We start from the raw sequence: 24528 nt of genomic DNA on the forward strand, positions 1-24528 counted from the left end.
ATGACATTGAACAACTTTTCATACGATTAAGGCCTATTTTTATATATTTGGGGAGAAATTACCTGTTCATGTCTTTTGTCCATTGTTCTATTGGGTTTTTGGTCTTTTTTCTCCAATATTGAGTTCTGTATACATAAGGAATATTAGCTCTATCCTGATATGTGTTGCAGACAGTTTCCCCCAGTTTCTTAGTTTTCCTTTGGCTTTGTGGTGTTTTGGGTCATGCAGAATGCGATCATATTCATGTGGCCCAGTTAGTCTTTTGTTTTGAGTTTTAGAAAAATCTTTCCTTATACTCAAGTCATAGAGGGATTCACTCATATTTTCTTCTAGTATTTGTTTCATTTTTCACATTTGGATCCCTAATCCACCTGGAGTTTAAACGAGGGTCAGCAGAGAAATCGTCTCGAAGCTTGCCTTTCTTTGCTGTCATGACATAAAACCATTTCTACACCATATGGTTACATGTGATGAAAAATGGGTTCTTTTTGACAATCGTAAGCATTCGGCACAAGGGTTGGGTAAAGATGCAGTGCCAAAACACAGTCTAAAACCAAATATTCACCAAAAAAAGCTAACGGTGTCTGTTTGGTCCAGCGCTGGTATCACCCACTACAGCTTCATGAAACCTGGTCAATCGATTACAGCGATGTCTACTGCAACCAGGTGGATGAAATGATGAGATGCTCGCGATTAAGCCGCCGAGATTGGTTAACAGAGACAGGCCAATCCTCTTGCAAGACCACATCTTGCATAAACAACGCTGCTAAAACTACAGCAGCTGGACTTGGAAACTCTGTCATCCACTGTGTTCACCAGACCTTGCATCAACTTACTCTCACTTCTCCCAGGCTTTGGACCACTTCTTGCAAGGGAAGATAGTCCATTCTCAACAAGCTGTGGAAAACGGCCTTTCACGATACCATCACCACTGACTCTCCAGGCTTCTCTGCTGCTGCCATGAACAAGCTACCGTGAAGATGGCAAAACTGTGTCGACAGTTTAGGCGCACACTTTGATTAATTGTACTGCTTCTTGTTTGAGACATAATAAACTACACTTTTGATTCAAAATCAGACATTTCCTATTTAATGACCTAAACATAAAAAAGAGCCTAATGGAAATTTTAGAACTCAAAAATGCAATAGCTGAAAAATATTTGCAAATCACATACCTAACAATGAACTTATATCCAAAAAACATAAAGAACTCTTAAAACTCAACAATAAGAAAACAGACAACCCAATAAAAAATGGACAAAATGCCCTAACAATCACTTTACCAAAGAAGTGTACAGACGGCAAATGAACACGCGCAAAGATGCTCATTATCAGTCACCGGGAAACGCAGATTAAAGCGACAATCAGACGCCACGACACACCTGTGGGAATGGTTTGAAAGCCCAACATCTGACTCAGAGGAACTGGCGCCTTCACGCTGCCGGGGGCGGGGGACCACTCTGAGTGCTGAAAAATTAAACACATACTTAAGGCCGGGCGCGGTGGCTCACGCCTGTAATCCTAGCACTCTGGGAGGCCGAGGCGGGTGGATCGCTCAAGGTCAGGAGTTCGAGACCAGCCTGAGCAAGAGCGAGACCCCGTCTCTACTAAAAATAGAAAGAAATTATCTGGACAGCTAAAAATATATATAGAAAAAATTAGCCGGGCATGGTGGCACATGCCTGTAGTCCCAGCTACTCGGGAGGCTGAGGCAGGAGGATCGCTTAAGCCCAGGAGTTTGAGATTGCTGTGAGCTAGGCTGACGCCACGGCACTCACTCTAGCCTGGGCAACACAGCGAGACTCTGTCTCCAAAAAAAAAACAAAAACAAAAACACCACACACTTAACACACATCCGGAAATCACAGCCCTGGGCGTCCACCCCGAGGAAACGAACACCTGTGGTCACACGAAGCCTGTGCGCAGATGTTCACAGCAACATCATTTGTGCAGATGAACCCGGGACGGCCCGCGTGCCCTCGGCGGCTGCCCAGCTCGGAAGGCCTCATGTCCAGGTTTGGTGAATGTCCAGGTGCGGCTGGTCATGGGCGGATCCCTCCTGCCTGGACAAATGCCCCCAGGGGGCGGAGGTGGGTTCCCGTGACAGCCGGATGGCAGATGGAGCTGGCATCACCACGCCCCCGCCCCTCACCAGGTGACCTCTGCACACGCGGCCCCTTCACCTCCACCAGGAGCGGAGGCTCCTCCAGACCCTCCCCAGACGCAGACGCGGGCGCCACGCTGCTCACGCAGCCTCTCTTCTGATAAGTCGCCCGGCCCCCCTGTTTCTTCCTAGCAACACTCAGCGGACGAGGACAGTGGGCAAGAGCCTGAGCAAACGGTGGCGCACCCACCACGACACGCTGCTCGAGCGAGAGGAGCCACGCGGAAGGCGCGGTGACCTGCACGCGTCTCAGAGCTGCCGCACCGAGCAAGAGAAGCCAGGCCCAGGTCCCCCGTGGCACGACTCCCCTTCGTGACTTTCTGGGAAAGGCAAGGCCACTGAGGCGGGGAGTGGGAGGGACCACGGCTGCGAGGACTGAGAACAGGACAGCGGCCAGGCTCGGGGCCTGAGGGGACTTCGGGAGGTGACGGGACGGGTTTGGGTCCGGAGTGGTGAAGAGCGTGTGAAAACTCACAGAACTGCCCATCACGGAGGGTGACTCTCATGGTACAGAAACTACAAAAAATTAAAAAGTCAATATCCCGGGAGGAAAAGTTGGGAGAGAAATGAAAAAGACAGATATTTAAAAACACAATGTGTGAACCTAGATGGAATCTTGTTCCAGAAAAACACAGCTGCACACGGGGCCTCTGGGGACAGACACTGGCACAGTGACTTCCTCAGCCGTGGCGCCGAGTGTGGGAAGAGAGTGTCGTCCTCAGGAGAGGAGGGTGGTCGCCGACACCCAGGGGCAGCGTCCAGTGCTGCAGACGCCCTCGAGTAATGAGGGACAGAGATGGAGAGACGGAGACAGAGATAGACAGAGATAGAGATACAGAGATGGAGAGATAAACAGAGACAGAGATGGAGAGACAGAGATAGACAGAGACAGAGATACAGAAATGGAGAGATAAACAAAGACAGAGATGGAGAAATAAACAGAGAGAGCGATGGAGAGACAAACAGAGACAGCGATGGAGAGACAGAGACAGAGATAGACAGAGACAGAGATACAGAGATGGAGAGATAAACAGAGACAGAGATGGAGAGACAGAGACAGAGACACAGAGATGGAGAGATAAACAGAGACAGAGATGGAGAGATAGAGACAGAGACAGAGATAGGGACAGAGACAGAGAGACAGAGAGATGGAGAAAGACAAAGACAGAGATGGAGACAGACAGCAATACAGAGATGGAGAGACAGAGATAGAGACAGAGACGGATTCGGAGACAGGCAGAGGCAGAACTAGAGGAAACATGGTGTGACGGGCATATGGGTTTTTATTGCATATATTTTCAAATTTTCTGAATGTTCAAAAATTTATAATAGAAAGTATGTACATACATTTTAAATGCCATGGGAAAAATAACTCTAGACATCTGGGGCCGAAATTAAATTCTGAATTCTTAAGCCAAAGTAGTTCAACGACATTTTCCAATCACTCCTTCCAAGCAGGATGGAAGTCCCCTTGTTAACAGGCTCAGCCTACATTTGGGAAATTCTAGAAACCAAACAAGCAGAGACCGTCGTTTGCTCACAAACTCGCTTCTGTCCTCTGCACTGTACGCAGGGCGCTGAGCTGAGGCTTCCGCAGCTGCGGGATGTGGTGTGGGTGACGTGGGGGGGGGGAGGGGGGGCGGGAGGGCGTCCCGGGAGCCCCCCCGGCTGCAGGCGGGGGCTGCCACTCCCAGCGCCACCCAGCAGCCTCCCTTGTACCCACCCGCATCTGGCTCTCATGAATTGAGGATGATTTTCTCTCTGAATTTTAAATGCTGTGGAAAGACCCATGGCTGTTTTATTTAAATTTCACCAGTGCTTCTAAAACATGAACATACGAACTCCTATTGTCACCTCAAGTGTGCAACTGGAAAGATTTCTTTCCTTATCTGTAAGAAATCATGCTCATTTTCTTAAGTGACAGGACTATTGGAGGCACCTTTGTCAATATGAGGACACCGTCTTTTCATTATAGTCAGGAAAACAGAAGCCAAGGACACTGGCCGGGACGTTCCCAGTCGGAACGAGGACCATGCCCGCGCCAGTGGGGCTGCCCCGGGGAGGCTGTGCGCCGGCGCCGTCCCTGGAGCTGCCCGTCCCTCGCCCATGGCGCACGCGGCCGGTGCCTCCAGGCTGGGCTCCCCCTCACCCGGCTTGTCCTGGAACCCATCGGGTCCCTCCTGACACGGGCTCTGCTGCGATACCTGCGAAGGCAGCGCCCCTCCCCACCGCGGGTCCCGGCACGGCCGGGGTCCCAGGGCCTTCTAAGGGCCAGGGCAGGAGGGACCACGCGGTGTTGGGCAGAGAGACCGGAACACGTCATAGCTACGTCATCACAAAGATTTTCCACTATTAGTAGAATTCATGGTATGAATAGGTCTAAGCAGAAGAATCCTATGATTATCTCTATAGATGCTAAAAAAGAATTTAACAGAATTCAAGAGCTATTACTGATCACAGAAAAACACCCAATGGAATAGGAACCGATTGGTACTTTCTTTATACACATACTAAAAACCTGTGGGGTCCAAAGGCAGCATCTTGCTTGATAGGGAAACAGGAGGAACGTCCCTGTGAGGTGGGGAACGGGGGTGCCACGGCCACCGTCACCGCAGTGTGGCATCGGAGGTCCTGTCCGTGAAACCAGGAGTGTGAGGTGCATCAGAGACATAAACTGAAACATGGCAGGGAAAAGCAACACTACCTGCAGGTTATTAGAAGGACGTGTTATTCCATGTGACACCAGACACACACGTTTTCTATGTGTCCGTCGCTCTAAGTGATTTACACGTGATTCATTTGAGCCTTACAAAAATGAGGGAGGTGTTCCAACGTCACCACTTTGCCGGTGAGGGGACTGAGGCACACAGGTGCGATGGCTTGTCCAAGCCCACACAGCCGGTGGGTGGCGGCCGCCCCCCAACCACAGACCCTGCCACTTGCCCCAGGAACATGCGCGAGAATCACCTGGAAAACAGCAAATGATGGACTGAGCAAGGCAGAGCGACGCCGAATGGACGTACGAAAAATCTGCAGGCTTCGTGTAGATAAACAGCAACCAGCCAGAAGATACCATGGAAGAAAAGGCCCTATTTACAACAGCAACAAAAATGGAAAAACTATATAGAAATGAAATGAACAAGAAATGTTCTCTATATGGAGAAAAAAGTGCTAAGACCATCAAGACAAGAATAGAAAACAAGTGAAAAGAAATACCAACTTCTTGCAAATGTCAACTCACCCTCATAAAGGTGTCAATTCTCCCCAAGTCAATTAACAAATTTAGTACAATTCCAACAAAAATGTCAACTTGTTTCGTTTTGGAGCACGCAAACGTATTAAAGTTTGTACAGAAAACAAACAAACAAGAACAGTAAGGAAAGTCCTTGGGGAAGAAAAGGCGCAGCAGGGTGTCAGCCCTGTCAAATGACATCCCGCGGCCCGGACAGTGACGCCGGACAGTGAGCAGGCGTGAACCGACCCGCACAGACAGAGGCCAGGGCAGAGGAGAAGGTCCAGGAGACTCAGCATCTGCAGGGGGTCGCGTCTACAAAGGGGCCGCCTCAAACCAGGGAGAGAGAAACTTGGGCAATAAAGGCACCGGGACTCCCGTGTGGCCATCGGGAAGAACGCAAAGTTGGATTCGTGCCCCATGCTGAGCCCTCGATAGACTCCATTTGGAACAAAGGCAAATTTTAAATCCTTAAACCAGAAACCGGACCGGCCCTGCCTCGCCGCGGGCTCTCTCCTCAGCCACCTGCGTGCCTTTTCAGTTGTTTGCATGAGTGTCATGGTTTGAGTGACTTGCAAGCTCCCCGACAGTCTCGGAGGCCACCGGCGTGCGAGTGACCTGCTTTCCGAGCTGCTCTGAGGCTCTTGAAGCCCAAGTGTCTCTTTTCCTGACTCCTAGTGAATTCCAAGTGGCAAAATAAACTTACCTCCGCCGACTCTCCTTCTCTCTCCTCCTCGTTGCAGTCTGCGTTCCCTTTTTTCCCTTTTGTGGTTCTCTGCAGGTTGGGCTCCCGGGGACGCAGGGCGAGAGCCGGGTGGGTCCGGCGCAGGGGCTCGGCCGGGGCTGCAGGTGCGGGTCCCGCACAGACGATGCGCGCTCCGGGCAGGGGACGCCAGTGCGCCCGTGCAGAGCGCCCGGCGAGGGAAGCCCGTCTAGCGCTGTCTGCTGTTGACATCCGCTGAGGGGACGCAGGCTGACAATGAAGCCGGCACGACTCGCTGCGGGAAGTCATAAGCACCATGGCAGCGCGGCGCCATCGGGCTACAAGCACACAGTCAAACTGGTTCAGCCATAGCCAAAGTCAGCGTCCAGGGCCCAAGGCATCAGCCTGGGAGCGGGGCAGGGGTCCTGGTGGGTGCAGCAGAGCGGGCCTGGGGCTCGGAGCCACCACCCCGCACGGCAGTTCCACAGTGCTGGCGCCTGGCGCAGCCCGCACCCACCCGCGACACACTCGGACGGCGCAGCTGGGCTGGGAGCCCCGGCGTCCACCACCAGCCTCGGCTCCGAGGGCGCACAGGGGACAGTACCAGATGGAGCTCGGGGGTCCCAGGCAGCGCCCGGCTGACTGAGGAGCGTGAACCTGGGACCCCTGGGCAGAAGGAAACAGCTGGTACCATGCTTTGGGGGGGTGTAACGTACCCCTCAGCTGAGAAGAGGGGTTTGGGGTGAGGGGTTAGAGCTGAGGTGATGGGCAGAGGTGTTAGGAGTGAGGTAATGGGTGAGGTGTTGGGGCTGACGTGGGGGGAGGGGTTAGAGGTGAGGGGACGGGGCGACGTGGGGGGAGGGGTTAGAGGTGAGGGGACGGGGCCGACGTGGGGGGAGGGGTTAGAGGTGAGGGGACGGGGCCGAATGGGGGGAGGGGTTAGAGGTGAGGGGACGGGGCCGAATGGGGGGAGGGGTTAGAGGTGAGGGGACGGGGCCGACGTGGGGGCAGGGGTTAGAGGTGAGGGGACGGGGCGACGTGCGGGGAGGGGTTAGAGGTGAGGGGACGGGGCCGACGTGGGGTCAGGGGTTAGAGGTGAGGGGACGGGGCGACGTGCGGGGAGGGGTTAGAGGTGAGGGGACGGGGCCGACGTGGGGTCAGGGGTTAGAGGTGAGGGGACGGGGCCGACGTGGGGTCAGGGGTTAGAGGTGAGGGGACGGGCCGACGTGGGGGGAGGGGTTAGAGGTGAGGGGACGGGCCGACGTGGGGGGAGGGGCTGTGCCTAACAGGGCTGAGGTGATGGATGTGAGGGGTTGGAGATGAGCTAACTGGGCGAGACGCTTGAGTTGGGGGCGTGGGCTGAGGTGTTGGGGCTAAAGTAATGGGGTGAGATGACGGGGGAGAAGTACCGGGGCTGAGGTCAAGAGGTTGCAGTGATGGGGGCGAGGGGATGGGCTGAGGTGTTGGGGTTGAGGTGCTCAGATGAGTCAATGGGGTGAGGGGTCACAGCTGAGGTGATGGGCTGAGTTTTTGGGGTGAGGTGACGGGGCCGAGGTGCTGGGGTGAGGTGACGTATGTGAGGTGACAGGTGTGTGGAGATGGCCTGGGGTGTTGGGGGTGAGCTCAGGGGTGAGGTGGTGGACTGAGGTGCTGAGGCGAGGGGTTGGGACGGAGGTGATGGGCTGACATGGCGGGGTGAGGTCACGGGGCCAAAGTGACTGGGTAAGATGATGGGGCTGAGGTGATGGGCTGAAGTGAAGAATGTGTGGCGTGGGGTGTGAGGTGTTGGGGGTGATATGTTGGGAGTGAGGTGTTGGGGCTGAGGTGAGGGGATTGGGGTGATGGGGTGAGGTGTTGGGGTGGGGTGAAAGAGTCGGGGTGACAGGATGAGGTATTGGGGTGAAGGGACTGAGGTGAGGGGATTGGGGTGATGGGGCAAGGTGTTGGGGTGGGGTGAAAGAGTCGGGGTGACAGGATGAGGTATTGGGGTGATGGGGCTGAGGTGAGGGGATCGGGGTGATGGGGTGAGGTGTCGGGGTGGGGTGAAAGAGTCAGGGTGACAGGATGAGGTATTGGGGTGAAGGGGCTGAGGTGAGGCAGTTGGGGTGAGGGGGTGAGGTGTTGGGGTGGGGTGAAAGAGTCGGGGTGACAGGATGAGGTATTGGGGTGAAGGGGCTGAGGTGAGGGGATTGGGGTGATGGGGTGAGGTGTTGGGGTGGGGTGAAAGAGTAGGGGTGACAGGATGAGGTATTGGGGTGAAGGGGCTGAGGTGAGGCAGTTGGGGTGAGGTGTTGGGGTGGAGTGAAAGAGTCGGGGTGACAGGATGAGGTACTGGGGTGAAGGGGCTGAGGTGAGGCAGTTGGGGTGAGGGGGTGAGGTGTTGGGGTGGGGTGAAAGAGTCGGGGTGACAGGATGAGGTATTGGGGTGAAGGGGCTGAGGTGAGGCAGTTGGGGTGAGGGGGTGAGGTGTCGGGGTGGGGTGAAAGAGTCGGGGTGACAGGATGAGGTATTGGGGTGAAGGGGCTGAGGTGAGGGGATTGGGGTGATGGGGTGAGGTGTTGGGGTGGGGTGAAAGAGTAGGGGTGACAGGATGAGGTATTGGGGTGAAGGGGCTGAGGTGAGGCAGTTGGGGTGAGGTGTTGGGGTGGGGTGAAAGAGTCGGGGTGACAGGATGAGGTACTGGGGTGAAGGGGCTGAGGTGAGGCAGTTGGGGTGAGGGGGTGAGGTGTCGGGGTGGGGTGAAAGAGTCGGGGTGACAGGATGAGGTATTGGGGTGAAGGGGCTGAGGTGAGGCAGTTGGGGTGAGGGGGTGAGGTGTTGGGGCCGAGGGGTAGGGCAGGGGTGAGGCAGACAAGGATGGTCTGGAGCCTGAGTGACCCAGAGACACGGAATTTACCGGGGGTGGGGGGTGGGGGGTCAGGAAACCGGGGCCCAAGAGTGCGCAGCAGAGGACGAGGCAGGGTCTTGACAGGGAAAAGCCGGCGCCCGGCGGCCGATCCCTCCGACAGAGCCCGTGTGTTGCCAAGGTTGTGAATCTTTCGGTGGTTCCTGTATGTATGTGTACGCATGCACATGTACATGTACGTACGTGTACGTATGTGTGCACATGTGTACGTGTGTGAACGCATGCGTACCTGGCACCGTGCGGGTTTGCAGCTCCCTGGGAGGCTGAAGTGCGTGGGCAGCAGAGAGCGGGACTGGCACGGCGAGGACGCGGCGGCGGGCGGCGGCCGGGTGTCGGGGAACGGCCAGCGGCCCCAGGAGGAGGGAAACAGGCATTTTGTATTCGTATGAGGGTGTCCCTTGGCCTTTTGGCCGTCTTTGACGGTGACGTTCTAAGCAGGTACTTGAGGTCTTTCACGGGTTTGCATGTGCAGGGCGTGGCGCCCCCTGCCGGAGCCTGCGGGGCTCCCAGAGACGGTGGCACCCGGGCACGGGCGCCGGTCAGTGTCCCCTGGCGGCAGTGGGCAGTGGGGCGCTCGGCAACACGGCACGGGAGCCTTTCACTTTGGTTGCAGCTGGGCCTTAGGAGACTTTTAAAAAACGTTTCTAATAAGACTAGGTCTCCTGGTGCTGTGGGCAGCTGACCCGTTTCTCTGCAGGGGAAGGTCGGATTCTACTTTTATACCCTCAGGGGGAGACCGGAACCGGCCTGAGTTGACATGAGTTGGGGTCGTAGGAGCTTTTTATTAAGCAGAGGTTAGAGAGGGCCTCGCGCCAGGCATTTCCCACGGGCTGAGCTTCCCAGACCCGCTGGGGCCCGTTGGGGTGTGAAGTCCAGACAGCGAACAGGATGTAAAAGTTATTTATTTTCCCAGAAGGAGAGAGGCCACGACACACAGTGGGAGGAAAGACACGTCAGGCCGTGAGGAGAGCTCTTGGTGCTTTTAAAGGGCAGAAATGGCTTTTTCTCTCTGCTCCAGGGCACGGGTGCCGAAACCGGCCGTGAAGCTGCTCTGCTGGCTTCTCCGTTGCTGGCACAGCCGACAGCAGAAGTCAGCTTCTCTCTGCTTGCTGGCGGGCGGCATCGGTCCGTCTCTTCTCGAGGAGGCAGGGGACGTTCACAGTCCCCCCGTCCGCTCGGGAACTTTCTCGAGGCCAAGAACTCGGACAAGTCAGGCCACACGCGTTTCATTTAAACGAAGGGTGCTGTGCCGTGAGTTTACTTCTCTTTCTGTTTGATGCTCTATTTTCCTCTGCTACATAGGCTATCAGGCCGTTTCAGGGCCATTCCGGCTCCTGGGAGGGACACAGGTCTCTGTCACCACAAGCACAGAGTTCACAGGCTCTGGTGACACTCTTTATCATACAGAACAAACTTTTTTCTAGAAACACGGGGAGAGAAGCCCAAATAGTCTTGTCTCAGGCGTGATGAGTCAGGGCTGTTTGATTCTGTTATTGTTTCCTTCCTGGGAGGAGAAGCCTGGTGCCTGGTCCCCCACGAACCGTCTCCAGGGGGCGCTTCGCGAGTGTGTGTTTGGGGTTCATCGTCCCAGCCGGGGAATGAAGCGGTGCTGGCACGGTGGCCTTTCAGACGTCAGCGCCGCAGCCTGTGACACTCACTTTCCTTTTGTTGTGGGCTTCGCTGTCGTCCCTGCCAGGCCTTGGCTTTAACCACGGAAACAGCTCCCTGGTGGTGTCCTTTACAGTGGATGACAGCTATTCTGGGGGTCGAACTGCTTTTGGAGGTGTTAAGCTTGTAGCATGGCGGTTTGAAGGGGGCCCTGAGCGGTCAACACCCCCTTTCCTATGTCTGTACAGCCGCGTGGCCACAGGTGCCAAACCCACACTGAGCGTCAGTGAAGACACTGACCAGCAAGTCCCTTTCTAATTAGAGCTGTAATTAAAGCAATTAGCTCCGACTTTGGGGCAGAAGTCTGGGGAGGTGAAGTCCTGGCTTTAGTAACTCTGTTGACTGACTATGGTATATTGTTTTTCTTTTTTTAATGGACGAAGTTACTTTTGTCTGTGAACCACTTAACGCTGGGGTTAGCAGGGGTTCATTTCTAAGGCCAGGCCCACGGGGCTGGGTCTGTCCTGTGATTCGAACCCAGGGACGAATGGGCTGGGCCCTTCCCCCAGGGCAGAAGCCGGCAGCCAAGGGCAGGTTCAGAGCTGACGCCGCCAGGGCAACGTCGGGGTGTGGAGCCAAAGACCTGGACACCGGAGCAGACGCCCGCTACGCGCTGGAGTCCCGCAGCTCCCCGCACGGCCACCTGGTGAGGAACCGTCATTTCCAGCTGGTAAATTCACTGGCTTCCTCCACCGAGGTGCAGGGGCTGCGGCTCCGAGCCCCCGGCCGCCACCTGCGCCAGCTGTTCAGGGACACAGGCCGCCGGCCTGGGTTCCCTCTGCCGTTGAGTGAGGCCCGCGGCGGACGGGAGGCGGCGGCCGGCCCTGTCCCAGTCTAGGGCCTCGAGTCAGCTCTCTTTCAAGTCCCATCTAGAGGTTTTGTTGTGAGGCCAAACCTGGGAATCTCGATTTGACAGAATTCTGTCATTCTTAGAGAGTCTTAGCTGTTCCTCAGTCTGAGGGGGCTGAAGTGTCAACAGAGCCTCTTTCCCATCCCAGGCCACAGTCCTGGCTCCAGGGGTGCGCACACCCAGACGGTCACCTCTGCACGCAGATCTGTGCCCTGTGGGGGACACTCCACATCCGGCTTCTCTGCACAGTTCAGGACCCGGACGGTGTTTGCGGCAGAGTCCTCGTCAGTGTGGCCGGACGCCAGTGACTCGTCTGCACACCGCAGGACAGGCCTTGTCTAGTGGCAACTCTCCTAGTTCTCGCACCAAAGCCTTTCCAAGCAAACGAGGACTCTCCCTAACCCCGGGGGAAAGCCGTCCCAGTACGCTGGGGCGACCCGCGTGCCCGGGTCTGTGCCGGGGAAGGACAGCCGCGTGCAGGGCCGTGGGGAGGGAGGCGAGGGAAGCCTCCTCCGAACAGAAGGCTGAGCCGTCTGGCACCCGCAGGCCCTCGGGTCAGCACTGCGCACAGGCTGGGACCAGGGGGTGACGGGTCACGGCCTCAGTCGCTGCCCTCAAGTCCTGAGCAAGCCCACGTTCTCCATTTGGTGTCTTTGGTGGCAACGTGGGTGGCCGGCAGGGCCACAGCAGCTGTGTCTTAGAACCATGGCTGTCGAGGGCTGAGTGCTCTGGCCTCAGGTCTCCGCTGCTGCCTGTTCCAGGACACTGAACCTGAGGCTGCAAAGCCGTCAGGACTGCGGCACGCGGACACCCTGCCAGGAGCCTCAGTGCTCCAAACGGAGGGGTGCACCGAGGTGACAGGTGACGGGAGGCCAGGCCCTCCCCCCCGAGTGCAGACAAGCGTTCAGAGTCACAGCAAAGTCTCCTCCGGCGGCTGCTGCGTGAGGCTCCCCAGGGGAACCTGGGCGCTCAGGCATTAGAAGAACTGGAAGAACCTGCGGGAAGCGAACGGTCCCCGGGGGCAACCTAGGGGGGGCGGGGGGCGGGGCAGGGCAGGTCACCCTGTTCATCTTTGGCCCGTGAACCCAGGTTACTGCAGGAATAGGAAGATGACGGCCCTGGAAGAAGGGTCAGGGCCGAGAGGCAGCCCCCGTATGTGGCAAGAATTCAATATTCTCACCGGCCACGTCCGGGGCTACCCGAGGCTCCTCCGCAGACACGAGATGTCCGGGGGAGCCTGGGGGGCCGGGGCCCCTCTGTCCTCCGTTCTCTCGGCCATTAAGGTTGGGCGGCCCAGGCTCCCGTGGAGCTCAGCGTCCTTTTCCCAACGGCTCTCCTGCCTACAAAGGCACATCGGTAGGGACCAAGGGCTGCGAGCTGGGGGCTCTCGTCCGGGCATCCCGGATGCCAGCCTCGCTGTAGGTCCACAAGGCGGCTGACTTCGAGGTGGCTCGGGCTACAGGCGCAGGGAGCAGGGGGCAGCGTGTGGCCTGCTTAGCCGACTGCTGTGCCCAAAGACCTGTTTTAGCGTCCAAATTGGGGTCCCCAAAACAACGTGCTGTGGTGTCCCAGAGTCACCCCGATAAGGAATCTCTCTGAACAAAACGGAAAAATCTCTGGGTAAAAAACAGAAACAGTTGCCCAGGGGCCAAAGTGGAGACTGCAAACGCAAGGACATAAGCCACAGCCAAAGCGTGCGCCAGGCAGTAAGGAGCAGGACTCGCCCACAGTCTGAGACAGGAGCTGAGCAGGTAGAAGAGGAAGGCGAATCGCTGACTCCTGCCGGGCGTGGGAGCAAACCCTGCCACTGCCATGGCCCAGGCGCCTGGCATCCACCGGCCACTTGGACCCCAGGGCTCGGGGTTGGCAGCCCTGGCGCTCATGACGGGGGCAGCCGCCGTCGGGCGCAGGGAGGGAGTTTCCGTCTCTACCTCAGGAGGAAGATCTCGAGGGCAGAGCTGGGAAGAGCTGGGAAGAGCTGGACGGGTTGGCAGGCCGGGGGGACGGGGCCGCGGGCAGCAGTCCTGTGCGGACACCCAACGACGGAACAATTCCGGCTCCCCGTTCAGAGCCCCCCCACCTCCCTGCTTGTCCGGAATTGAGAGGAACAAGCAGGTGAGAGATTAGAGCAAGAATGGGAAGATCTTCAGAAGACAGCAGGTCCCCAAGAACCCCCAGTTCCAAACCTCGCTAGACTGAGGGAGACTCGCCGCCCGGCGGGTTCTGAGTGATGTCGTATGGTCTTTTTTTTTTTCTTTTCTTTTTTTTTTTGAGACAGAGTCTCACTCTGTTGCCCAGGCTAGAGTGAGTGCCGTGGCATCAGCCTAGCTCACAGCAACCTCAAACTCCTGAGCTCAAGCAATCCTCCTGTCTCAGCCTCCCGTGTAGCTGGGACTACAGGCATGTGCCACCATGCCCGGCTAATTTTTTTCTATATATATTTTTAGCTGTCCATATAATTTCTTTCTATTTTTAGTAGAGATGGGGTCTCACTCTTGCTCAGGCTGGTCTCGAACTCCTGAGCTCAAACGATCCGCCCACCTCGGCCTCCCAGAGTGCTAGGATTACAGGCGTGAGCCACCACGCCCCGCCTCGTATGGTCTTAATGGGCCTCTCTGTCCCACCTGGATTGCCGGAGGTGATGAGGGGGTCCCGAGGCAGGGAGGGGCCCCATGAACCGGCCAGGTGGGCTCCTGGCTTCCCGAGGGGAGCACTCGAGAGCCAGCCGACGCGGGACAGAGGTTTCCCTGCAGGTCCCACCCCGCAGGCAGAGCAGGGTCCTCTCCCGGGCAGGAGGGGCCCTCGCAGGGCAAAGGAGTTGCCCGTTGGGCAGCAGCCGTGGGGACCAGCACCGCCTTGAGGTCCGGCCGTGACGCTCCATCGCAGACAGCTGGCGCGGGAGTGAGCAGGGTCTGCGAGGCGGTCGGGGTCTGGTGTCGGCCACAGTGCCTGCCTCGTCCCTCCGGTGACCTTTTATTCTCAGGAGAGTATCTCAACTAAGAACCCATGAGGGGAAGAAAAATTACATTTTCTCCACTACGATTTCCAGGACAACAGGAACAGGGAATATAAAAAAATCGGAAATATGAAATAAAATAGCATAAATAAAGCCTGATATTATAATGTAAAAATATGTTAAGCTTTTCTATTGAAAGACAGAGAATCTTGATATAAAAGCCAAATCCAATAATAACTGGTCTACCAAAAACACACGTAAGCTATAAAAAAAAAGAGAAAAGTTGAAAATAAAAGAATGGAGAAATAAAATACCAGGGAAATATCTAGAACAATCTGGTAAAAGTCTCGCTATCTGCCCACATGGAACCTGGATGTCAGCACAGGGACAAAGAGCACAGGCTGTCCCTGCCGCCACGCGCCACATGGGGGACCGAACCGCAGCCACAGCCAGCAGTGGGGGCCGCGGGGGTCTGCGGTGACGCTGCGGTGCCGGCCACCTGGGGTCTCCCCCGCCCTCCCCGCTGCTCCAAGCCGCTGCCTGCTCCCCTGGTGCTGGTGGGGTGTGGGGCAGGTGCCAGGCCTGGGCCGGCCAGCGGGAGGGCTCAGCAGCCGCCCCCCACGAGCAGTGACCCCCCATCTGCCTCCCCAGCCCCATTTAAGGGCTCATGATTAAACTGGACCCCCCTGGATAATCCAGGCTTAGCTCCTTATTTAAGGTCCGCTGAGTAGAAACTTAATTTGCAGCCTTAATGCCCCACCCCCACCCCGCCACGTAACATGACACAGTCGCGGGCTCCGGGATTAGGGTGTGGGCGTCTCGGGGGACCGCCATTCTGCCTTCCACATACAGCAAATCAGACACAACGGATCAAAGATGTTCCAGACCCGCCAGTGCGACAGCCAGGCTGTTGGGTGCGTGTGGACTGCACAGCCCGTCGGTGGGGAACGTACTTCCACTCCGGCAGCCGCGGAACATTTGCGAAAATAGGCCACTGAATTAGGTCACAAAAGATGCCTCAGTAAACCCCAGAGCATCAGTGTCACGGGGATTATGAATTCTCGCCTTGCTGCAATACATTTAGAAATTAGTATTAAACGACACCCAGGAGAATCTCATATGTTTGAACATTTAATAACATTTTACTCAGTAATCTTTGGGCAAGTGGAAATCTTGAGAGAAATGAAATAAAATTTAGAACCGAATAGTAATGAAAACACTATACGTCAAAATTCGCAGGACACTGTTACGTTAGTACCTAGAAATACATAGTCTTAAATACGCTTCTCAAGACATACGTGAAGCCAGAACTAATCGTCTGGCAAGTAATTGAAGAAAGAATAATGTAACAAAATCAATCCAAATTAGTAAGAAAAAGGGAAATGATAAAGATACTGGCAAAATCGCTGAAATAGAGAACAATAAAGCCAAAGGGCACACTTTGAAACGATTTGTAAGCTATACTGATTTGGACAATACTGAGAAAAAAAAAAAGAGGAAGATACAAATAAAAATAGATTGAAAATGGCGAAATAACATTAATATAGACAGAAGGGATGAAAAGTCATAAGAACATTATGAGCAGCTATATTCAAAAATTTTGAATTCCCAGATCTGTTCAAAGAAAAACAAAATGCCCAGATCGACACCAGAAGGAAACAGAGAGCTTGGACAGGTCGGTGGGCTCCTCGCCCCAGGTCCTTCCCAGGTACGTTGTACCAGACGTCAAGGAACAGTTCATGCTTGTCTTAGACAAACTGTCCCAGAAAAGAGAAACAGGACAAAAGGCCCAGCAGGCGCCAAGCTAAGGACGGCCCGAGCTCCCACTGCCCGGCTGCAGGGGGCGCCATCCCCGTGCCGCGCCCGGGCCAGGAATAGGCAGGTGCAGGGAGCAAAGATCTGCGCAAGACACCAGCTGGCCGCCAGTGGCGTCGTCCCCAAGGCTGCCCGGGATGGAGCAGGGCTTGTCTGCGAACGCAAGGGCACGGAACGGCGAAGTCGGGTGTGATTCACCCGGGAGGAGAGGGCGTATCGCAGCCAGTGCAAACGGTATGAGACGTTTGATAAGGCCCAGCGGCTGTCGGTGAGACAAGCTCAGCAAACTGAGGAGGGAAAGAGCTTTCTCAACTCCGAGTCTCACTACCGGTGTCCTGGCTGAGTGTGTAAGGAAAGAAAAAGAAATAAAAGTAGGGCGGTGGCTCACGCCTGTAATCCTAGCACTCTGGGAGGCCGAGGTGGGCGGATCGTTTGAGCTCAGGAGTTCGAGACCAGCCTGAGCAAGAGCGAGACCCCACCTCTACTAAAAATAGAAAGAAATTATATGGACAGCTAAAAATATATATAGAAAAAATTAGCCGGGCATGGTGGCACATGCCTGTAGTCCCAGCTACTCGGGAGGCTGAGACAGGAGGATCGCTTAAGCCCAGGAGTTTGAGGTTGCTGTGAGCTAGGCTGACGCCACGGCACTCACTCTAGCCTGGGCAACAGAGTGAGACTCTGTCTCAAAAAAGAAAAAAAAAAAAAAAAAAAAGAAATAAAAGTAAAGATTGGAAGGGAAGAGAGAAATTGTCATTACCTGCAGGTGACATAGCCTCGCAGGAAGGGCCACCAGCATGAGCAGCCAAAGACAGCGTAGCCAGGCTGCCAGGCACGGGATGAAGTCAGAGATCAGTGGCCCAAGTTCTGGCAGAGGCATGGCCAGCCGGGAGGAGCAGCCTCCCGCCGTACTGGAAGAAAAAACCACGTACCCTGCAACTTACCAACTTTCCTTGAGCCCCTCAGAGCACTGGGGTCACAGGACAAACATCAGGCTGCAGTCCGCAGACAGACCGGCAGGACCCCGGCATTTGCCGACCCAAAGGCCAAAGCAGACAGCAAGACGATAAAACTGGAAACTCCGCGGCGGACTGTGAAGGGCCGTGGGCGGGCGAGGCAGGTGACAGCCTGCAGCTGCAGGAGGAGGGAAGTTCCACCTGCCCAAGGCTTTTCCTCCAGGAACCCGCCAGGTGTCCCCAGGGGAGTGGGAAGAACCTTAGCAGGTGGCCCCTGGGCTGGCTGGGGGAGGGGCCCCCTCCCGGAGGCTCGGCCTGCGGGAGCGGGGCCGGGACGGCTGCGGCAGTGGAGGGACAATGAAACCTGTCCACCTGCAGAGGGCAGGTGCGTTTGGGCCCAGGGCACTCCCGCGGGAGGGGCAGAGCCGGGGGCCGGCCATTTGCTAGTTCCTGACTGAGGGGGCTACACGGGCGTTTGTTCTGTAACCACCCACGGTATGTGCATTTCGGTTCTGTGCACCTCTGTGTATGGGTGTCACGTTCACCGTCAACATTTTTAAGTGTGAGAACTAAACCCCCAAGCCCTCTGCTAACTGGATGGAGCCCTCGCCACCAAGGGGGAAAGCTGAGCCCCCAGCCGCGAGGGGTGGAAGAGATAAGGCACATCACACGTGCGTAGCTTCCCCTTTTCATGAATATTCTCGACTCCTCCCGCAGCTGCTGAACGGGCGCGTGTGACCGCGCTGGGCGCAGACCCTCGTCCCAGCCTGTCCCAGCCTGTCCCAGCCTGTCCCAGCCTGTCCCGCCCAGCACGTGTGCCTGGCCCTGGCCGGGCTCTTCCCAGCCTGTCGGAACTTGGTGAGAAATAAGTGCTCCTTTTTCCACGGCGTAAACCTCGTTCATTTTTTTTTAGTTAGCAAGCGAGTTATTCAGTATGGAAATGAAATAAGAATATAATTCACAAAGTTTGTGAAGGGGGGAGGCAGGCGTGGTGGGGGAGGTCCGAGGTGCAGCTGTCATCCTCCCAGCAGGAGACCGCAGGACCCGGGTGGGGAGCCACGCCCGGCACCCGTGGTGGCACCGTCAGAGGAAATCGAAGTCTTGGGGCCGCCCCCAACTCCTTATGCAAAAGCCTCAGGTGCCCGTGAAGAGCAGGCCCCACAGATCGTTTTTAAGGAAACTGCTTGCAAACCTCATGCAAATTGTACCTGTGTCTCGAGCCTAAAGCCTGTTTGATTCCACATTAAATGCACGACAAGTTTATCTCCAGGTCACAACTGGAGACAAGACAGAAGCAGACACTCTTCCACCTGCCCAGGGACAGCTCCATAACCGATGCCGCCTCCACTCCCTTATTTTACGTAAAATGCACATTTCTTGGGCCTCACGGGAATGTAGCCACTTTGCCTCATCAACCTGTACTTCTCTCTGCTGCCTTTAAAACTCGAAATGTTCCAACTTCCCCTTTGGAAAAACAGCCACAGCATGTCCTCGGTTTGCATTTTTCCCAGGTGCGTCCTCAAAATCTTGGCTTAATGAACCTCCATTGTGACTTGTGCCTCAGTTTACTCACTTGGGTGGACGACACTGAGAGGTTTTGCTGTGAGGAGGCATTTGCTCCCCTGGCCGCCCCTCCCTGAGGGGCAGACAGGGACACCTGGGGGCAGGTGGGCGCCCACAGGGCCTGCAGGGCTGCAGTGTCTCTGTGGGGTGACTGATTGGGCGAGGGTTGGGGTCCTCCCCTGTGGCCTGGCACAATGAGCAATGCTGTTATCCAACACTGATTAAAGAAGGTGGTTTGATTTTCAAGATCACGATCCCACTGATATTTTCAGAGATCTCAACAATGTGACGAAGGAGATGTTCCTTAAACAGATTATTTGAAAAAATTTAAAATGGTCAAATGATCATGAGATCCCACCGCCTGTTCCAGGGCTAACGCCTGCTCCGACTCTGTTCTGTGAAAACTGTGCTCAACAAGGCCGCCTTCTCGTGGCCCGAGGGCCCTCGTACGTCAGGAGACTCACGGAGCGGAATCAGGGTTTGCCGGGGGACGCGGACGCCAAGAACAGCGCGGCCGAGTTCCCCCGGGGAGCAGGCGGGGAGGGGCGCCCAGTGCCGACACGGGCTGTGGCCACCACCGCGGGTTAAAGCGGTTAACCGCCAGAAATCAGGATAAAGACCCACATTTTTCAAGTAATGGAACTTACTCAATATTTAACACTGACTTTGATACAATTTTTTTCAGAGCACTTAGAAAAATCCGAACATTAAATAAATAATGTGATTGATATTTTCAAAATAGCATATGAAGAATTAATCATTATAATGGAAAAATGTGTATTCAATGCAGTGGCAAATAAATAAACCGGGTGACTTTTGCTTTCCAACCAAGCTTCAGTAACAAGAAACAGATCTATCCTCCCGTACGATACAAGAAGCAACACAACAAAACAAAACAAAACTCGGCAAACATACTGAACGATGGTTTTGAACACGCTGGACGGGGCAGCGGAGCAGAGTGATTCCGAGGGAGGCCGCTAGCTCGGCCTGACCATCACCCTGGCGAGCGGGAAGGGAGCCCAGGCAGCGCGCGGGGCATTCCGGAGTGGAGGAGACTTGGCCAGGACTCCAGTGCGACCACAGCGGTGAGAGTGGGCAGGAGAGAGCGCCTTAAAGAACAGAGATGCAGAAAGAGGGAACGAACACCCAGCTCTGCGAAAGGTCCCTGGTCAGTATTCGGGGAGTACTGACCAAGGCATGTGCACAAGGAAAGGACTCAAATACAGGAAAAGAAACATCTGGAAGGATTCGAGAGGATGGCAAATTAGTCACTACAGCAGAAAAGACGAATGAACATGAAAGCATAGCTAAAAATTCCCTAAAATGAAACACACAGAGGAAAAAAAAAGAATTAAAAAGTAAAAAGAGCAGCCGTGAGCTGCAGGATGATGTCCAGTGGTCTGACAAACACGTGACTGAGGACCCTGAAGGAGAGAAAGGGTGGCAGTGGGAGGCTGAAAAATCCCGCAGTTGAATGAAAACTATCAGCCCATGTAGGTTCAACCAGCTAACAAATCCCAAACACGGGAAACACGAATGAGCCATACCGAGCACACCATAAGCAAATGGCTCAAAACCAGCAATATAGAGAAAAATCTTAAAAGCAGCCAGTGAATAAAGATATTTCATACAGAGAAACAAAGGTAAGGATGGTTACAGATTTCTCATTGGAAACAATACAAGTGAGAGGAAAGTGGAGCAACATCTTTGCAACTTATTTTGACTTTTTATTCTGTCTTTAAATTCCATGCTCTTCCACCATATAACACGGAGCCAAACTCATCAGAAAGCTCAACCCATTTTACGAGTCACCCGCCAGTTTGGGTGACCTTCCCACAGCCCCGCTGGCAACCGCGCAGGCGGCAGAGGCACCACACTTTGAGGTGGGCGTGTGGCTCCGCGGATTCCAAATGCAACGGAGCTTCGGTTTAGAGCCTGCGGAGGCCAGCTCATCCGTTTGAAATGCCTGGTTCCCACGCTGAAGATTCAATTTCCACAAAGCTCTTAGTGATGATTCCCAATTCCTATTTGGAATCCCAATTTTCAAAGCAAGGAATTAGGTAATTAGGGACAAGTTAGACCACCACAGCGCAGTGAGGCTCAAGACCATATGACTAAGTGAAGTGGTGGGTTCTCTTTGTCTTTCTTTGAAATTCTTTAAAATTAGGTACAAATCACTATAAAAGTTTAAAATACCACAAGCAATCATGGGTTACAGTAGACGACTGTGGCAGTTTGTTTTGCACTGCTGTAAAGAAATACCCGAGGCTGGCCGACTAACAAAGAGGTCTACCTGGCTCAAGGTTCCGCAGGCTGCGCGAGAAGCACGGCACCAGCATCTGTTCCTGGGGACGGCTGCAGGGAGCTTTTATTCACAGCAGAGGGCGAAGGGGGAGCAGGCATGTCACATGGGAGACAGGGAGCAAGAAGAGGACATGCCATGCTCTTGTAAACAACCAGCTCTCGCATGAACTAAGAGCTAGAACTCACTCATTACCAGGAGGAGGGCACCAGGCCAGCTATGAGGGACCCACCCCCATGGCCCAAACACCTCCCACCAGGCCCCACCTCCAGCACCGGGGTTCAGATTTCAACAGGGGATTTGGAGGGTCAAATATCCAAACCGCATCAACAACCATCCATTACATGTTTTCCCATTCAGAGGGAAGTAGATAATAGTCTTTGCACTGTAAAGATAGAGCTAGACTTCCTCGATATACAATTATAATTTGCAGCAGATTAAAATCGAAAAATGATGTTTTCTTCCCTATACAATGTGAGGGCTTTCAAATAGGAGGAGGAGGAGATTAAATGTATCTCTAACTATAGGCCAGAACGAGAACCAATGGGCTGGGGAGAAAGGTGGATTTTGGCTCAATATAAGAAAAGCTGCCCGGCAATGAAATGGGCTGAGTTAGTGCGGTGGTGAGCGAGCGTCTCATCGCTGCAGGTGCTGTCTGGGAGAGCGTTTCAGAAAGGTTAGGTCCTAGTGTGGAAGACCCTGTCACCTCTATGATACTGCGTTTCCAATGTTGTTACTTTGATGCCAAATAACAGGGACCTGAGAACTGTCATGTCCCTTCTAGCTCCCTGACGCAACATCTTTAAATCACTGAAAGAAAAAAAATCAAAACATAAAAACCTGTCAAACTGAATTCTAAACCTAGCAAAATTTATTTCAAAAACAAAGATTAAATAAAGATTTTTATCAGACATAATACCTGAAAGAATTCCTCAGCATCAACCTGCAACGTAAGAACATTAAGGGACGCCCTCGAGGCAGAAGGAAAATGATGCCAGACAGAAATCTGGATCCACACAGAGGAATACAAAGCCCTGGAAATGGTAACTATATGGGTAAATATATAAGATTCTTTTCTTATTATATAAGTATCTTTTAAAAATATAAGACACGTGATTTTTAAAACAATAATGATAACCATGTAATGTGGGTTTGTAACACGTCTAAGTAACTGTGTGGCAACAGGACAGGGCCAGGTGGGGAGAGATGTGAATACACTATTTTAAGGTTCTTGTACTCTATATGATGTGGCACAGCACTTGGAGAAAGCTGTGATAAGTATATAAACCCTAAAACAAAAATAACAAGATAAAAAGTTATAACTAATAAATCAACAAATGAGATATGATAGAAACATAAAAATATTAAGTAAATCCTAAAGAAGTCAGAAAATGAAGAAAAATGGAATAAAGAGTATGTGGGACAACTGGAAAACAAATCACTATACGATAGACTTAAATCTAAATATATCAGTCATCATGGTGAATGTAAATGGTCTAAGTATCTTAGTTGAAAGGCAGAGATTATCTGATTAGATTTTAAGAAAAGACCCAACTATATGCTGCCTACAGAAATGAATTTTAAATATGACACAAATAGATTAAAAATAAAAGAATGGAAAGAAATAGACTATGTCAACACTAATCAAAGGAAAGCTAGAGTGGCCAGTTAATACTAGGAAAAGGATACTCCCAGAGATAAAGAAAGCAATTTCATAATGATAAAGGAGTCAGCTGATCAGGAGGACATAGCAATATTAAATGTTTAGGGCCTTAACAACAGAGTTTTGAAATAAATGAAGCTAAAATGGGTAGAACTACAAGGAAAAGTAGACAAATTCACAATTACAGTGAGTTACACAGGTTGCAAGATAAAAGATTAATATACACAAATTATATTTTATATGCTAGCAATGAACAACTGTGAACTGAAGTTAAATAAAACAAGACCACTTAAAATAGTACCAAAAATATGAAGTACTTCAGGATAAGTACGGCAAAAGATTTTCAAGACCTGTACGCTGAAAACTATAAAACATTGCCAAAGAAATTAAATGATATAAACAAATAGAGGGATGTATCCTGTTCGTGGGTCAGGTGACTCCATATTACGCAGATGTCAGTTATCTTCAAATCGATCAACAGGTCCAACACCCATCCAAAAAAAATTCTGGCACTTTTTTTTGGTAAAAATGTATACGCTGATTCTATATGGAAATGTGGAAATTCATATGGAAATATGAAAATAACCTAATAATAGAATAGCCAAAACAACTTTGAAAAAGAACAGGGTTAGAGGACTAACACTACCTGATTTCAAGCCTTATTACAAAGCTACAATAATCAAGACAGTGGGGTTGGCACAAAGATAGACAAGGAGTCCAGAAATAAACCTGCACACATGTGGAGAACTGACTTTTTTTTTCCCTGAGAAACGGACTCACTCTGTCACCCAGGCTGGAGTGCAGTGGCGTCATCACACCTCACTGCAGTCTTGAACTCCTGGGCTCAAGCCATCCTCCTCCCTCAGCCTCCAGAGTAGCTTGAACTACAGGCATGCACCATCATGTCTGGCTAATTTTCTTTAAAAAGTTTTTTGTAGATACCGGGTCTTGCTGTTGCCCAGGCTGGTCTCGAACTCCTGGCCTCAAGTGATCCTCCTGCCTCGGTCGGGAACTGATTTTTGACAAAACTGCAAAGGCAATTCAGTGGGGAAAAAAACAAAGTAGAACATCTTTGTTACCTTGGATTAGTTAAACATTTCTTAGCTATGACACTAAAAGTACAATCAAAAGCACAAATTGATAGTTTGGACTTCATCAAAATTAAAAACTTGTACCCTTCAAAAGACACCATTAAGAGAATGAAAAGACAAGCCACAGATGGGAAGAAAATATTTTCAGAGCAGGTATCTGATGAAGGACTCATGTCTAGAATTTGTAAAGAACTCTCAAAACTCAATAATAAGAAAACAATCAAGTTTTATAATGGGCAAAAGATTTGAAGAAATCCTTCATCAGAGAAGATACAGAGGGCAGATAAGCCCAGGGAAAGGTGCTCAACATCATTAGTCATATGGGAAAAGCAAATTCAAACTATAACGAGGTGCCACCACACACCCGCCAGGGCGGCTGAAGTTAAGACTGAGTGTACCAAGTGCTGGCGAGGACGTGGAGTAGCTGGGACTCACACACCGTGGCGGGAATGTAGGGAGCACGGTACAACCACTTTGGAAACCAGTTTACAAGTTTCTTACAAAGTTAAACCTTCCCCTATGATCTGTCCCAGCCATTTCACTCCTGCGTATTCACCCCAAGAGCGTGTGTGCAGATGTTCCTAGCAGCTTTATCTGTGTCACAGCACACGGTGGTGCGTCCACGCGGCAGAATTCACTCAGCAATGACACGGAGGGTTTG

Source organism: Eulemur rufifrons, chromosome 7 (genome assembly GCF_041146395.1).
Source record: "Eulemur rufifrons isolate Redbay chromosome 7, OSU_ERuf_1, whole genome shotgun sequence".
NCBI lineage: Eukaryota > Metazoa > Chordata > Mammalia > Primates > Lemuridae > Eulemur > Eulemur rufifrons.